The 17,745-nt window shown below is 39.1% G+C and overlaps 1 protein-coding gene and 1 long non-coding RNA gene across 4 annotated transcripts in view; one reads left to right on the forward strand and one right to left on the reverse strand.

Moving 5' to 3' along the window:
* LOC122559948 (solute carrier family 12 member 5-like) overlaps positions 1-17,745 on the forward strand; it is a 1,091,443-nt gene that overhangs the window by 212,592 nt on the left and 861,106 nt on the right. The gene's annotated exons all lie outside the window — the stretch shown is intronic.
* On the reverse strand, positions 12,862-15,657 carry LOC122560013 (uncharacterized). The gene is made up of 4 exons (XR_006314616.2): positions 15,619-15,657; positions 14,633-14,717; positions 14,285-14,362; positions 12,862-13,338 (listed from the first exon to the last, which is right to left on the reverse strand). It is a non-coding gene; the product is annotated as an uncharacterized LOC122560013 (long non-coding RNA).

Below are 17,745 nucleotides of genomic sequence, written 5' to 3' on the forward strand. Positions count from 1 at the left end.
TTTAAATTGCTACCTGCTGTGCCGCCTTGATTTCCATTATTCTACTGTGTGTGTTCGTCATTCAACTTCTAGGGCCCTAAGTTCAACAATTTCTCTCCACCTATTTTTGCAGTATTTTTATTTCACACATTTTGAAGTTTACCTTTTTGGTCATGCTTTTCTTTACCTGACCCAATATTTCCTCATTTGGAAAATGTTAATTTATTGATTTTGGCAAAGTACTTGTTGTCCTCATCCTGTGTTAATGTGATGGTCAGTTCCAGGTTCCCTCCCACTCTCTTTCGCAATGAATTTGCAATTATTGTAGCTGGATGTGCTGTCTCCATTGATCGGAAATTGACACTATTATGTGCTGTCAAAGGAGTTAGCATAGATTAGGATTTAAAACATCCTTTTTTGTCCATACATTTAAATGTGCTTGGTTATCCATAAGGTTTAAATGTGATTGGTTGCCCAAATTCCCTTGCTATAAATGTTTATTTTCCACATAGACTGGAGGGACAGATTGTGTCCCAATCTCTATGAAAGGCTCATTTGAAATTAAGAGACTATGGATGAGACCCTATTTGCATTTCTTTGACACATTGACATGCCCTCTACCTCAGGCCTTTTGCACAAATGAGTTGGAATATTTGTAAGGCACCGATTGGCTAGCTGAAATGAGAGTACTTAGCTCAGGCTTAATATGAGGATTAATTTTCTGGTTGCAGATCAGTTTGATCAGTAAATCCTGATGGGAAAATAATGCCAACTAGAATAATGTCTATCCAGTTCTGAGTTGCATCAATTGATGCAACAATAATGTTGACCAACTGCTAAGTCGGTCTCTTTAAATCAGTCTACAACAGATTCAGAAATAATGGGAATAAACTCCCTATGGAATAAATACATTGTAAAAGTTGCAGAGCTTAACAGCATCACTGCTGCTTTCAAATAGTTAGATAAACATCTTGCTGTCCCACAAGCACTCTGATTAAAATTACAATTTAATTTTAAAGTAAGGATTAAATAGAGATCTCAATAATTTGCAGGTAAAACTTACTTAAATGTTACTTACATACTGCATTGATTTCTTCAAAATGTTAGAGAGCTTCTCAGAAATCTTTAGCTGAGTTTTCAGCATGCATGACATCGGCAAATTTCTTGCCCTCCAGACTTACCTCTGTGATGTGGAAAATAACTGTTTACAGCAAGGGAATTTGGGCAACCAACCACACTTAAACTCCTCGATGAAGGCTTCCAAAACGTCAGATCAAGGGAATGTTTTGCATGTCAGTGCGGAAATGTGCTACAACAGAGCATGAAGTGTCAATTTCTGGCACTTGGTTGAATGATGATGCCTTGTACCTTCTCAGTTCTGAACGGCACAACAAACAATTTGGCCTTGAACATTCTTGGTTGTGATTATGTGTCTGTAAACTTCACGTGATCAGCATTGCAAAACCATGAAAATTCTTGATATCGTTAATATGTAATACCTTCCTGCTGGGAGACCATCTGGATTTGTAACCCACGAGTGGCACATTTAACTGCACCAGCCAAATGTAGTGGAATTCCTTTCGGGAAACAGCTAACAAAATTTAATTTCACAATATATTAGCTGATCATAAATTTCATTCCAATTTGCAGAAAATAAGAGTCTGAATCTGCAACAAATCGTATAGCTAATCTGCTTTTAAAATCTTTTCATTTTACTTTCTTTCCCAAAGGAAAGGAGACATATTTCATCACATTGTGTCAATTAGTTCATTCCCCCCTTTTTGTTTGAATCATCCCAAAAGGTTCAGTTGAAATCAGGAACCCACGGGTAAGACCCCATTGCATTGCAGCTGTTTTGATGCATTGACATGAACAGGACTATCTGTTTTCAACAATTGAATGGAAAAAATTCTAAGGTGGCAAGCTGAAAGGAGAATACTTCACTCAGGCTAAATATAAATTAAAAATGGAAATGAGGAGACATTTCTTTAGCCAGAGAGTGGTGGACCTGTGAAATTCATTGCCAGGAGCGCAGTGGAAGCTGGGACATTAAATGTCTTCAAGGCAGAGATTGATAAATTCTTAATCTGGCAAGGAATTAAGGGATATGGGGAGAGTGCAGGTAAGTGGTGTTGAAATGCCCATCAGCCATGATTGAATGGTGGAGTGGACTCAATTGGCTGAATGGCCTTACTTCCACTCCTATGTCTTATGGTCTTAAATATGGGGATGATTTTTTTGTCTATCAAATTGATCAGCAAATCCTTAAAGGAAAAACGGTAACTACTGGAATAAAGCCTGTCCAGCTCCTTGTCGCATCTAATGATAGATAAAGAATGTTGAACATTTAATAAGTCAATGTCTTTAAATTAGTCTACAGCAGATCCAGAAATAATGGGAATACAATTCCATTGGAAATAAAGATTTGAAAACTAAATCCAAAGCCAACTTGTACTCCCAAATTACTAAATTTCAAGTCTGTGTTCTAATTTGCATTGAAAGTTGATTACTTAACCTAATGAGTTTAATTGCTTCTTCAGTTGCAATTCTGATTGTAGTTGGGGGAAAAAAATCTTCAGCTGTTGAGAATAAACTCCACTGGGGATTCTTATCCATCAGTAAAGAATTAAAAAGCTAATGACAAAAATGACTACCAAATCTCGGATAATAATGACCCTCCACCTTAGGGCTTTCAATGAAACAGGCAAGGAAATAACAAATACATTTACTGTTAACCTACAAAGCTCTCTCAGTTCAGGAGTTGCCCCTTTTACTCGCATATTTCAATTATAATGCAATCTTTGTAAGAAACATAGAATTGTTTCTTATACGCTAGTTTACTTCCTTTCACCTTATCTGCTAACTATTCAGCTTAAAGCTTTCTCTGAGTCTGCACTGCTAGCAATATTTCTTTAGCTGTCATAAACTCTTCTGCTTTCATTTAGTCATTTGATATCTTCAGATCATTTGTATTATTAAGGAAGATGTGGACTAATATACTTAGATTAATTTCAATCGATCTGGGTAATTTCTGATTTTATTCAAATGATGAATAGGTTTCCAAAATGTGTCTATTGTAAAGGGGGATATAAATTGCTATTTTGGTGAGTAGATCTAAAATCTTTAGGTTAAATCTTTAGGAAACAGAAGACTGGTGAAAGGAGAGATGATGTGAACCCCGCAGACATTTTAAATTGGAAATCATCTAGAATTTTAGTCAAATATAAACTCTAAACTGGTAATGTTGGATTTCAAAATATAATATCAGATATACAAATAGTCTTTTGATCAGTAAGCTCCTCACGGTCAGGAAGGAGAAATAATCACAACTGAAGAGAGATACAATGCAGATACACAATCTTTTATCTGAGATCTTGGGACCAGATGTTTTTTGGATTTTGGAATTTTTCAGATTTTGGATTAAATGATATTTTCACAATGAAATAAAAGATTACCTAACAGCAGGCACATGTGTAAATAGTACGAGCGTTGACACACAATTGACTCCTGCCAGTGCTGCACCACCCCACCACATAACATCTGAGTGAGATGGTTCAAGTGGATGTGGAGTTGAGTCACGTGTCCACATGCGAAAATGATGCTCCACAAGCCACGAAAAAATTTTGGATTTCAGAGCTTTTCGGATTTTAGAATTTCCGATAAAGGATGTTTACCTGTATATCGTTCAGGGACTTCAGAGAGTGTGGGAATTTGGTGCAGAGGGCAAGAGGTGCTTTTTTTGCCTATTTGTTTGGCTCATAATTTATTAGTTTATTTTTAACATGATGAATTGAAGACTGGGCCCAGCATGACACAAAGAGTGACATTACAGGAATGCTGTAAATTCATTGGTTGGTAATAGTTGCTAATTTGACTATCTGTTATAGGCTGCTTAGCGATTGAAGATAAATAGGGGAAATGTTTACAGCGTTACAAACTAAAAGACCAGTAGGACATATAAAATAAAACAAATTAATAGCTAAGTAAATAAAATGGAGATGCAGGGCCTGGCAATGAGTTGTACCTGCAAAATGTGGGAGCTGATGGACCTCATTGTGATTAAGAGTGACCACATTTGTAGCAAATGTTGGTTGCTTGACCAAATCCGATTCAGAATTGATGAGCTGGAGTCTGAGCTTCGAACACTGCAACATATCATGGAGGGAGAGACTTACCTGAACACTGGCTTCAGGAAGCAGTTACATCCATTAGATTAACTACCTTGAAATTAGTCAGTGGTCAGGGACAGGAGGTTGTGACGACAAGTGAGTCAGGGAGAGGGATCCAGGAGGTAGTGCTGAAGGAGCCCTTGAGCTTGTGCACCAGGTTTGAGGTTCTTGCTCCCTGTGTGGATGAGTTGAAACTTTATTACTGGAACAGCACAGCAGGTCAGGCAGCATCCAGAGAACAGGAGATTCGACGTTTCGGGCACAGGCCCTTCTTTCCTGAAGAAGGGCCTGTGCCCGAAACGTCGAATCTCCTGTTCCCTGGATGCTGCCTGACCTGCTGGTGCTGTTCCAGCAATAAAGTTTCAACTTTGATCTCCAGCATCTGCAGACCTCACTTTCTCCCCTGTGTGGATGAGAATGGGGCTGAAGGGAGGATGAGTAACTGGCTATAGCACCATTGTACAGGGAGCCATTCAAGGGATGGATAAAAGAGAAATGTAGTTGTAATCTGGAACAGTATAAACAGGGGAATGGATGTTGTTCTCTTTGGCAAAGATTGAGAATCCCAAAGGCTGTATTGCCTGCTGATGCCGGGTTCAGGAAATTTAATCTGGGATGCCAAGGAACTTGGAAGGGAAAGATCCAATTGTTGTGATCCACATAGGTATAGGTAGAATGAGAAGAGAGGCTGTGCTGAGGGAATGTGAGCATCTAGGGGCTAAATTAAAATGTAGAACCACAAAGACAATGACCTATGGATTATTACCTGAGCCATGAGCGAATTGACACATGGTCAACAAGATAAAAGAGGTAAACATATGGCTCAAAGATTGGTGTGGGAGAAACTGATTTGAATTCATGGGACATTGGCATCAGCACTGGGAAGGTGGGAGCTGTTCTGGTGGGATGCTGGGACTGGAGTCTGGGTGAATTGAATAACTAGAACTGTAGGTAAGGTTTTAAACTAAATATTTGGGGAGTGGATTCAGTTGAGTGGAAAATTATTAAATCAAAGGAAAGGAAAAGATAGTGATGGGGTTGATTGTTATCAAAAAATAAAAGCAAGGGATAGAATATGTGAATGTCATATTGTACAGAGGAACCACAAAAATGTGGGGAAATTTGATAATAGAACAAATCTGAAGGCTTTGTACCTTAATGCATGATGCATTCAGAATAGTGAGGACAAACTGATGACACAAATCGAGGTAAATCGAGATCACAGGGAATTTAAACTAGTTAAAGAGGGGAGGGCTCACGAGAGGTTGTTAACGTTTCAGAACAAATAATAGAACAAGACAATGGAAAGAGTCAGGGAGCAACTATGAGAAGGGGAGCAGTCAACACAGGGCTGAGGGTGTTGTACTTAAATGAACACAGTACACAAAACAAGGTAAATGATCTTATAGTGCAGATTGAAATTGATGGATATGATATTCTAGGTATCACAGAGATGTGGCTGTGTTGGAGATCAGGGCTGGGAACTGAATATCCAAAGTCCTATCAAAAGGACAGGCAAATGGACATGGGGTGGGGCTGCTTTGTTTGTAAGAAATAAAATTAAATCGATAACAGGAAGTCAGAATGTGTAGAGTCTGTGTGGATAGAATTGAGGAACTGCAAAGGAGAAAATACCTTGATGGGAGTTATGTGTAGGCCTCCTAGAAGTAGTCAGAATATGAGGTAGAAAATAAATCAGGAGACAGAAAAGGCATGTAAAAAAGGCACTATTACAATAATCCTGGGGAAGCTTCAATATGCAGGTGACCTGGAAAAATCAGGTTCGTAGTGGATCCCAAGTAAAGGAATTTGTTGAATGGCTACGAGATTTTGTTTGGAGCTTGGAGTAGAGCCCAGTAGGAAACCGACAATTCTGGATTTGATGATGTGTAATGAGGCACACTTGATTAGGGAGCTTAAGGTGAAGGAGCCCCTAGGGGGCAGTGAGCACAATATGATAGAATTCAACCTGTAGTTTGAGAGGGAGAAGCTGGAATCAGATGTATTGAGTACAGGAGTTGGGAGGTCATGTTGTGGCTGCACAGGACATTGGTTAGGCCACTGTTGGAATATTGCGTGCAATTCTGGTCTCCTTCCTATCGAAAGGATGTTGTGAAACTTGAAAGGGTTCAGAAAAGATTTACAAGGATGTGGCCAGGAGGATTTGAGCTACAGGGAGAGGTTGAATAGGTTGCTTCTGTTTTACTTGGAACGTCGAAGGCTGAGGGGTGACCTTATAGAGGTTTATAAGGGACTTGGATAGAATAAATAGACAAGGTTTTTTCCCTGGGTGGGGAGTCCAGAACTAGAGGGCATAGGTTTAGGGTGAGAGGAAAAAGATATAAAAGGGACCTAAGGGGCAACCTTTTCACACACAGGGTTGTGCGTGTATGGAATGGGTAGCCAGAGGGAGTGGTGGAGGCTGGTATAATGGCAGCATTTAAAAGGCATCTGGATGGGTATATGAATAGGAGGGGTTTGGAGGGATATGGGCCGGGTGCTGGCAGGTGGGACTAGATTAGGTTGGGATATCTGGTCGGCATGGACGAGTTGGACCGAAGGGTCTGTTTCCATGTGGTACATCTCTATGATTCTATGACTCTATTAGTGTTATAATTGAGTAAAGGTAATTAAAAATACATGAGGGAGGAGCTGCCCAGAGCTGATTGAAAGGGGAGCCATCAGAGAGGATGGTGGAGCAGCAATGATAGGATGTTCTAGGGATAATTTGGGAGCCACAGCAGAAATTCATCCCACGAAGAAAAAATATGTTAAGGGGCAGACAAGGCAACCATAGCTGACAAGCTAAGACAGGGCAGTCTGAATGCCAAAGAAAAGTCATACAGTGTGATGAAGATAAAGGATTGGAAAGTCTTTAAAATCCAGCAAAGGATGAGTAAAAACACAGTTTGGGTGACGATAGGATTTGGAGAACATGAAATATGAGGGTAAGCTAGCTAATAACGTAAAAGAAGAGTGCAAGAGTATTTTTCAATAAATAAAAGATAAGAGAGAGGTAAGAGTGGGCATTGGACCACTGTAAAATGAGGCTGAAGAAGTAATAAGAGGTTACAAAGAAAGGGCAGAGGAACTGAATAGGTACTTTGTATCAATCTTCATAGTGGAAGACACCAGTAGCATACGAGAACGTAAAGAGAGTTAGGGGGCAGAGGTAAGTGCATTGGCCATCACTAAGGAGAAGATGCTGGAGAAGTTGAAAGATTTGAAGGTGGATAAATCACCCGGACCGGATTAAACACAATCCATGACTCTGAAGGTGATGGTTGAGGAAATTGTGGAGGCATTTTGATGATCTATCTGAAGATCACTGGAGTCAGGTAGGGTTCCAGAGGACTGGAAAATAGATAATGTAATTCCCTGAATAAAAAGGGAGGGAGATAGGAAATCGGTAATTATAGGTTGGTTAACTTGACCTTGATCTTTGGTAAGATTTGAGTCCATTATTAAGAATGAAATTATGGAGTACTTGGATGTGTGTGGTAAAATAGCACTGAGTCAGCTCAACTTCACGAAAGGGGACAGATCTGTTTTAATTCTTTGAGGAGGTAATGAGTAAGTTAGACTAAGCAGAGCCAACGGACATGATCGATTTGGATTTCCAGAAGGTCTTTGACAAGGTTCAGCAGAGGAGGCTGCTAAATAAGACAAGAGCCCACATTGTTCAGGGCAAGGTATTGACAAGAATAGAGGATTGGCTGACTGGAAGAAGGCAGACAGTGGGGATAAGGGGGTATTTTTCAGGATGGTACCCAGTGTTGGGGATTTCATTGAATCTTACTAAACACTGATAGAGAGGACCACAACTGTTCATGTTATATAAACATGAAATAAATGTTAGCGTTGTTGCTAAATTTCAACATGAAACAAAGATAGGTGGAGGGACAGGTAGCATTGAAGAAGCAGTGAGGCTGTAGAAAGACTTGTACAGGATAAGAGGGAGGGAAAAGAAGTGACAGATGAAATACAGTATAAGAAAGTGTGAGATTATGTACTTTAGTAAGTAGAATAGAGGCATAGACTATTTTCTAAATGGGGAAAGGTTTCAGAAATCTGAAACACAAAGGGACTTGGGAGTCCTAGTTCAGTATTCTCTTAAGGTTAACATGCAAGTTTATTTGGTAGTTCAGAAGGCAAATGCAATGTAAGCTTTCAGTTGCAAGAATTATAGTACAAGAGTAGGGATATAGTATTGAGACTGTATAAGACTCCGGTTTGACTTATAATATTGAGAAATTATGGGACACATATTTAACAAAAGATGTGCTGGTCTTAGAGGAGGTCCAGAGGAGGTTTACAAGAATGATCTTGGAGATGAAGGGCTTATCATATGAGGGGCAGTTGAAGCCTCTAGGTCTGCACTCAACAATGTTTAAAGGATGGGGAAGGATCTCATTGAATCTTACTGAAAACTGAGAGAGTGGACATGGAGAAGATGTTTCCACTAATAGCAAAGACTAGGACATGAGGATACAGTCTCAGAGAGAAGGAATGACCATTTAGAACTGAGGTGAGAAGGAATTTCTTCACTAGAGGGTTGTTAATCTGTGGAACTCATTGCTGCCGATCGATGTGGAATCCAAGTAACTGAGTGTATTTGAAGGATAAATAGATTCTTGATTAATAAGGGGATCAGAGGTAACAGGGAGAAGGCAGGAGAATGGGGTTGAGGAACATATAACCATGATCAAATGGTGAAGTAGACCTGAAGAGCCAAATGGCCTAATTTTGTTCCTGTATCTTTTAATCTTATAAAACAGAACATGTGTACTCCTGAAATGATCAACATCAATCTTTATTAATTGGTGCATTCTTCAGGAAATACCTCTGCCAATCAGAGATCATTTGCCGACCAATCAGAATTTTCACTTATACAGAATGAATGATAACTTACATTCGGGTGTTTCCTATCTTCCTAGTGGTGGAAATTGAATAAAGATTCGTGCACTTTGTGTCTCTCACTGTGTCCCACACCTGCACACACACACCATGAGTGCTGGGGAAAAAATAAGCACTACCGCAAAAAAAAGAAAAAAAGAAAAAAAAAGAATGAATGAAAGCTTGCACTCGGGTGTTTCCTTTCTTCCTGGTGGTAGAAATCGAATAAAGATTCGTACACCTTGTGTCTCGCACTGTGTCCCACACCTGCACACACATCACATGGGTACTGGGAGAAAAAATAAGCACTACCGCAGTTAGGCGGTAGTGGGGGGATTTAAAAAAAATAAGGTGAATGGTAACTTATCCCTTAAATTGGTCATCTTGTGAAATGTCCTGATGACTACAAGGTGAAAATCTTTGAGAAAATGTGTTTGCTTTCAGCATTAATGTTAAATTGTAAAGTGTGTGCAGCTGCACTTGAAATGAAAGAATGCAGGATACTGATTAAAATATAGTGACTGAGGACATTAACGAGACCAAGGCAGAGCTTAGGAACTGGAACATTAAATATTTTGGACTTAAAGAAGTTACCACATTACCTTCATCCAAAAAGCAAACATAATAAAGATGGTGAAGGAATGAATCTTAGCTTCCACTAAATGGACAGTTATTTGAGACATCTTCTCCTTACTGTGGCCCAAGGAGTCAAACATGTACTTACGATGCAAGCAAGGCAAATGGGTGTTTAAGGAGCATAGTAAATCAGATAAGTATGATTAGATGGCAAAATAGATAAAACTTTAATATGTAAAATAAGATTTTGATCAAGCATTGCATGTAGACATTCTATTCCTTCAATAAACTGCTAGTTATTTCCAGTGTAGAAAGTGCTTACTTCTACCTCAATGGTGGACTGTTTACATACATACACTTTAATGAATCCATGCTTGAAACCTTAACAAAGATCATAATTAACAGATGAGAAAGGCCACCTGTAGTAATGCAATGTACCAATCTACAAAAATCCTATAAACCTACCATTACATATTCCATTTGTTTTTCAATTGCTTGCCGCTTTTTTTCTATCTCTACAACTCACCTGGAAGTGCAATGCATGTGTTGATCACTCTTGATGTGAGCAGTTTTCCATGAAAAGCTTCCAAAAAAGAGTTAGTGATCTTGACACATTAACTCTGTTTCTCTCTCCAGAGATGCTGAGTTTCTCCAGTATTCTCTGATTTTATTTCAGATCTCCAGCATCCACAGTAATTTGCTTTCATTACATTCAGTATTCCTTGTAGGCCATTGTTCATTCAGTAACGCTCTTGCTTCTGAGTTCAAGACCTACTCTGTACCTTGAATACAAAAATCACAGCTGCCACTCCATTGTGGCACTGATGAAGTAGAGTACACCATCAGAGCTGAAGTCTTTTGCATGACACGTTCAAATCAGGTCCATCTGCTTACTCATGACAATGCACAGGATTCCATTCACTATCTTAAAGAATAACAGGGGATATCCATAGTGCCTTGGCAAGTATTTATCCCTCAGTCAACATTGCAAACCATCAATTATCTGTTCAATATCACATTAGTGATTGTGGAAGTTTGCGATCTTCATACTGGCAACTGTGTTTCCTATTATAACAGTGGCCCACTTCAAAAAATACTTCTTTTGCTTTAAAACACTGTGACCCATAGTGTTCACGAAAAGTACAATGTAATTGCATGACCTTATCTTTGTTATTTTGGACCTGAGTATCTTTAACCATATCTCATAATTTAGTTAAATCGTCTTGCTGGTTGAATTTTTCTGTACTTTTTTTATTAGCCCAACTCCAGTAACATTGCTGTTATATTATTAAGAATGTAATCTGGACGATGTGACAGGAAGTGATACTTTAAGTGTGATGGTTACAGGAAGTGCTCAACATTTCAGTTTCATATCATTGCAAGGTTATTTCTGATATCTCTTATCCAAGGCCAAAAAACCAAGTTTCATATTGTTTCCTGATCATGCAGTCTTTTAATGCAAGAAGGTATCAAATTTCTGCCTTTGCTCTAAATTGCCTGCAAAACTTGAATCTTTCTTTGTTGTTATGATAAAAGATTGGACACTGATCTCAGTACATAATTTAATAGTTTGACCTTGACTTCATTGTACCTGCATGCTACTATTTTGGCTACAGAGTTCAACATTCTATTCCCTTGGTGATTGTTGGTCTTTAGCATTTATATGTGTCCAAAGCAACTAAATCCTTTCAAAGTTTCTGCTGTTTTACAAAACAGTGTAATACTTATTGCCTTTGATTATGGGCAAGTAAATTTTGACAATTATATTGATATACTAGAACATTGTGGGAAGCTAGAGAAGTGATTGCTGGGCCTCTTGCTGAGATATTTGTATCATCAATAGCCACAGGTGAGGTGCCGGAAGACTGGAAGCTGGCTAACTTGGTGCCACTGTTTAAGAAGGGTGGTAAGGACAAGCCAGGAAACTATAGACCAGTGAGCCTGATGTCGGTGGTGGGCAAGTTGTTGGAGGGAATCCTGAGGGACAGGATGTACATGTATTTGGAAAGGCAGGACTGATTAGGGATAGTCAACATGGCTTTGTGCGTGGGGAAATCATGTCTCACAAACTTGATTGAGTTTTTTGAAGAAGTAACAAAGAAGATTGATGAGGGCAGAGTGGTAAAGCTTTCAACAAGGTTCCCCATGGGAGACTGATTAGCAAGGTTAGATCTCATGGAATACAGGGAGAACTAGCCATTTGGATATAGGACTTGCGCAAAGGTAGAAGACAGAGGGTGGTGGTGGAGGGTTGTTTTTCAGACTGGAGGCCTGTGACCAGTGGAGTGCCACAAGGATCAGTGATGGGTCCAGTACTTTTTGTCATTTATATAAATGATTTGGATGTGAACATAAGAGGTATAGTTAGTAAGTTTGCAGATGACACCAAAATTGGAGGTGTAGTGGACATTGAAGAAGGTTACCTCAGATTACAACCAGATCTTGATTAAATGGGCCAATGGGCTGAGAAATGGCAGCTGGAGTTTAATTCAGATAAGCACAAGGTGCTGCATTTTGGGAAAGTAAATCTTAGCAGGACTTATACACTTAATGGTAAGGTCCGAGGGAGTGTTGCTGAACAAAGAGACCTTGGAGTTCAGGTTCATAGCTCCTTGAAAGTGGAGTTGCAGGTAGATAGGATAGTGAAGAAGGCGTTTGGTATGCTTTCCTTTATTGGTCAGAGTATTGAGTACAGGAGTTGTGAGATCACGTTGCGGCTGTACAGGACATTGGTTAGGCCACTGTTGGAATATTGCATGCAATTCTGGTCTCCTTCCTTGAAAGAGTTCAGAAGAGATTTACAAGGATGTTGCCAGGGTTGGAGGATTTGAGCTATAGAGAGAGGCTGAACAGGCTGGGGCTGTTTCCCTGGAGCGTCAGAGGCTGAGGGGTGACCTTATAGAGGTTTACAAAATTATGAGTGGCATGGATAGGATAAATAGACAAAGTCTTTTCCCTGGGGTCGGGGAGTCCAGAACTAGAGGGCATAGGTTTAGGGTGAAGGGGGAAAGATATAAAAGAGACCTAAGAGACAACTTTTTCATGCAGAGGGTTGTATGTGTATGGAATGAGCTGCCAGGGGAAGTGGTGGAAGCTGGTACAATTGCAACATTTAAAAGGCATTTGGATGGGTATATGAATAGAAAGGGTTTGGAGTGATATTGGCTGGATGCTGGCAGGTGGGACTAGATTGGGTTGGGATATCTGGTTGACATGGACGGGTTGGACCGAAGGGTCTGTTTCCATGCTGTACATCTCTATGACTCGATGCCTCTATGTTTTTATTAATCTTACTGACAAGAAGTCAGTGATGAAGTTTCTTTGACTTTGAATATTGTTGAATCGCTAAAAAGTTCTAGCCAGCTTATTTATGATCTCTTGGCTCATTTAGCTGTTAGAATACAGACTAATCTAATAAGTAACGGAAGCATAGAACACTCACTATCTGCTACAAACAACATCTGTTGACTTATTTAGCTAGTGCATTTCTCGATTTTGCCAACTCTATCTAAAAACAGTCACATACTGTCAATAAATGTTGAGCCATTACTTCATTGATCTAACTTTTACAACCTTCTTGATGAGTTTTGGGATTTTTTCCAACTCAAGAATGACATCCGTTGTTGCATTGGCTTTACATTTATGAAAAAACTAAAGTAGTCAACAAGTTTGATTCCAAGCAGTTAGTTTCGTTAATGCTTACAGCTGCTGGGTCTTCCTGAAAATAGAACAAAGAGATTTGGAGAGTGATTACAATTAGAATCTAGAATGAATTTTTATCTGCCATTCATAGGGCAGCTAAGAGGTGAGTTCATCAATGAATCCAGTCAATAGGCCAAAGCTTTCTCAGTTTTTTCACTATTTCTCATTTAGCGACCTTTAGATCATCACATTGATCCATGGTAGAGTTTTACTCAACAGTACACACTTAATTGTATAATAAAGTCAAGTGATAATTTTATATGGTAATGTATACATATTATGTTAGAACCTGAAAGCTTCTGTTAAACTTTAAAACATTATGATATGGTCTCTAAATCATTGTTTCAAATTTCTTTAAACCCAATTACTTCACTGGAGTTTGCAACAAGCAGATTGGATCAGCAAGGTTCAGTTCTGAAGAGAATATCAGAAAGAAGGGGAATTGTTGAATATCTGTGATTAAAGAAAATGTAACTCCCTCTGTGGATTATTTCACAATGTGTCACAGAATTTGTCTTCTATTTCTCAGGGACCAGTTCCACATTCCTTGAGCTTGATTTCCCTGGGCAGCTTCTCATTTTCTGATTGGAGGTGGGAAGGGTAATTAAGTCGATAGGTTGGTGGATTGGCTGGATCCTGTTACCTATCTGTCTTTGCTAGAATTAAACCAGGGATGAGAAGGTCTCTTCATACTTCCCGCCCCGCCACCAATTGAGGTATTTAAGTTGTCAGTTAATGTCCACTCATGAATGATATTAACCAAGTTACTATTAGCCATATTGACATAGATTGTGCATGACATAGCTGCCGAGTCAACCTGCCATCATCCAAGTGAACGGGAGAGGGTAGGGTCCCTGGATCAAGGTTGAACCTGTTGAAAGCTGTAACTTGGTCCTTGCTGCTGACCCACCTACACCTTTCCCTCTGCAATTTCCACCACATGAAATATCTCATGACATTACCTGTCACTTGAATTGTTCCTTAATCCTGGGACTTCAGTGTTTCTCAGTTTGTCAGCAGCTAAGGCCTTCCCAGCGGTGCTGTTGAGCATAAGTGAATATCAGATCTCAGTAAGTGTGAAGCCCAACCTCCTAGAGTCTTGCCTGTGGCCTCATTATTACCCGATTGCTTCATAACTTGCAGGACATTCTCAAAAAGAGGAAGTGGAGGTTTCTCATTGGGCTATCCAACAAAAAGCCATTAATTGTGATAGGTTACCAAGATTCACTCCATTATTTCACATTGCCAGATATTAAACCCTTGAAGAGGAAGTGAAATTTAAACTGCAAATATGGAGAATTACAGCTTACCTCACTAGGGCAGACAGCAAAAATGAGTGCTGCTTGACTCTCTGTGTGTCATATGTTGGAGGGGAGCAGATGGGCATTCCGTTTTCTTGCACAATGGTAAAACATTTGTAAAAGAAAAGAAAATGTGCATTTGTATATGGCTTTTCATAACCATCCAAAGTTAATGTGTTTTGAGAACATTTGTAGCATAGGTTGAGGTTCTGGATGTAGTTTTGCTCACTGAGCTGGATATTTCATCACCATAGTAGGTAACATAATCAGTGAGCCTCCGGATGAAGCACTGGTGGTGTAGACCGCTTTCTATTTTTGTGTTTGGGTTTCCTTGGGTCGGTTATGTCATTTCCTATGGTGATGTCATTTCCTGTTCTTTTTCTCAGGGTGATAGTTGGTGTTCATGTATCCCAGGATACATGAACACCAACTAGCTACAAAAAGACATGACCCTCTGTCACTAGTATCTTCACATACGGATGAGGAAGGGCACCACTTCGACTGGGGCAACATATCCATCCTAGGACAAGCCAAAGAGAAACACACACGAGAATTTCTAGAAGCATGGCATTCTAACCAGAACTGTATCAACTGACACATTGACTTGGATCCCATTCACCACCCCCTGAGAAAAAGTACATGAAATTACATCACCAAAGGAAATGATGTGAGCACAGGAAACCCAAACACAAAATTAGAAAGTGAGCTACACCACCGGTGCTTCATGCAGAGGCTCACTGAAGATGTAACCTGGTATGGTGATAAAACATCTTAAAACGAACCTTCCAGCTCAGCGAACAAACCTACATCCAGAACCATCCAAAATCTCAATGTTTTTATAACTAACAACATTCATAGTCACCATTGTATGAAATGCAGTATTAAATTTGCAGACAGTAAGTTCCTACAAAAAAAAATTGACTGAGGGTTAAAAATTACCATGGACAACTCTCCTGCTTTTCTTTGAAGTAGTACTATGGATTTTTCTATCCTACCTTAGAAAGCAGAGGAGCCCTTGGTTTACTCTCTCATCCACAAGACAGCATTGCCAGCAGTGCAGCACTCCCTCTGTACTACACTTAAGTGTCAGCCTTGATTTTTGTGCCCCTGGAATGTGACTTGAACTCACAATCTTCTGACTCAGAGACAAAAGCACTCTCAACTGAGTTATATCTGACACTTAAATGTATTTATAAAATTCTCAGATGGTCTTTCGGAATGCACCATGTGCTTTAAGATATAGATTTACACTGGGCTTGAACTATATGAAATATGATGCACCTCGACTCTCAATATATTCCCATTCTTTGTCAGCGAAGTTCTGAAACACTTGAGGATTGATCTGGAAATTTCTGTAACAGTAATCTCAGTGGTACAATTCCCTTTGCAGTCTTCTTTCCATTTTAGTTATTGTGAATGTTGTTTATCTCAATAATATTCAATGCTTATTTATTTACAACTTACATTTATTGAGGAGTTAGGCCCATTTGCCAGACCAATTGTCTTTTTAATGAGAATTACAGGCACATGATGTAATTGAGATCCATAAATTATTTGAAAATCTGATCACAGTCAGTTTAAATTAATTAATGCAAAATAATATTGTGGAGATTGATTTTCCTCCAGGATATGTGAATTCTGCTCAATCATTTACCCAGGACTCTTAGAATGAAATTACCTTAAAGTAATTCTAAATTACTATAATTGAAAGAATGGGAAATATATCAAACATACAATGTAAATAGTGAATAACTCAATAATCATTGTAGTATGTGACTGCCGAATAGTACAAGGCCAACTCAATCAATCATAGAGTCATAGAGTCATCCCAGTCTTTTGCTTTCCTCAGCACTTCTACATTTGAAAGGTATTAATTGACACTGAAAATTTACTTGCTTCATTTAAGTGTACCCCAGAATCAGTAAAGCCTACTGAGTAACTTTATTCAATTTTTCACAAATCTCAACATTGTTTGCAACTAAACTATTAGTTTTATTTATTTATAATTGGTCAGTTACCTCCTCCTAAAGCTGTAATATATTGGTTGAAAGTTCAAAGGAAACTAAGAGATTTCCCACAACTTATTAAAGCATGCATAATGTTTTATAAATTGCAAATGCTTAAGATTAGAAATACAAATGAAATTTTTCAATGATAAATTATATTTATTATCGTCCTGCTTGGTTAAAAACTCAATTGAGATTGAGCATCAGAAATGCAAGTAATATTTACAAAATGTGTTACGATGCTTGCCATTGAATCTTCATTGACAGAAAAGCAAACATGACACCTGGAGCCAACCTCTGTATTCGCCGCTTTCCCTGATGTTGTCCTCTCGTAGCGCACTCAGGAGAAGATGATAACTCAAGCTCTAAAAATAAAACTAAGCTGAATGAACATGACACAGATTTCACATTGAGTGTCTCCTGAAACCTAGGACTAGGCTTGTGAGGACACAAAGCATGAAAGTGAAACCTTGTTATTTATTCACACAACCAAGCAAGAATTAATTAATTCATCACTGGATAATGATATAAATATAGAGCTACTTAACAAGATTAATAAGGTGTGAAGTAAAACAAAATGGAAGAAGGCTGATCTTTGCAAATGCTTTAAATATAATCTCAGTCCTTCTCCACACCCTGTATGTTGACTAAAACTCACTATCACCTCCCTCTTCCATTTTCTTCTATTTCTAGCTCCTTTTTTGTAGCACTATTCATCACAATCAGATCAACAACTTCTCACCAAGGTGGGTAACTTATTAAAAATTCCACAGACGCGTGCAGCACTTTATTGGCACATCTGTTGCATTGTGTCCCCTGCCAGGATGTGGATTGCCGTCAAAAACAACTGGACAGCTGCCAAGTTCTACTTTCTGATTGACATTGCAGGCGCAGCGCAGTCACTGCAGTGTTCACACTGAGCACCGGGTTTTTAATCAGCTGCAAGAACCCCAGAGTTACAAAATACATAGTACCAGTGCAAGGCTTACATCGGTATACACGGCTTGATGGAGAGCCAGAAATTTAAAGTAAAAGATCCTTAAAAAAGGGCAAAATTGCCATTGTCTTATCAGACCATGGGGCTGTTCTCTTATTACAGAGAGAGATGACTCGTAG

The sequence above is a fragment of the Chiloscyllium plagiosum genome, unplaced genomic scaffold (assembly GCF_037043375.1).
Source record: "Chiloscyllium plagiosum isolate Xiang-an unplaced genomic scaffold, Cpla_swu_hap1 HiC_scaffold_15, whole genome shotgun sequence".
NCBI lineage: Eukaryota > Metazoa > Chordata > Chondrichthyes > Orectolobiformes > Hemiscylliidae > Chiloscyllium > Chiloscyllium plagiosum.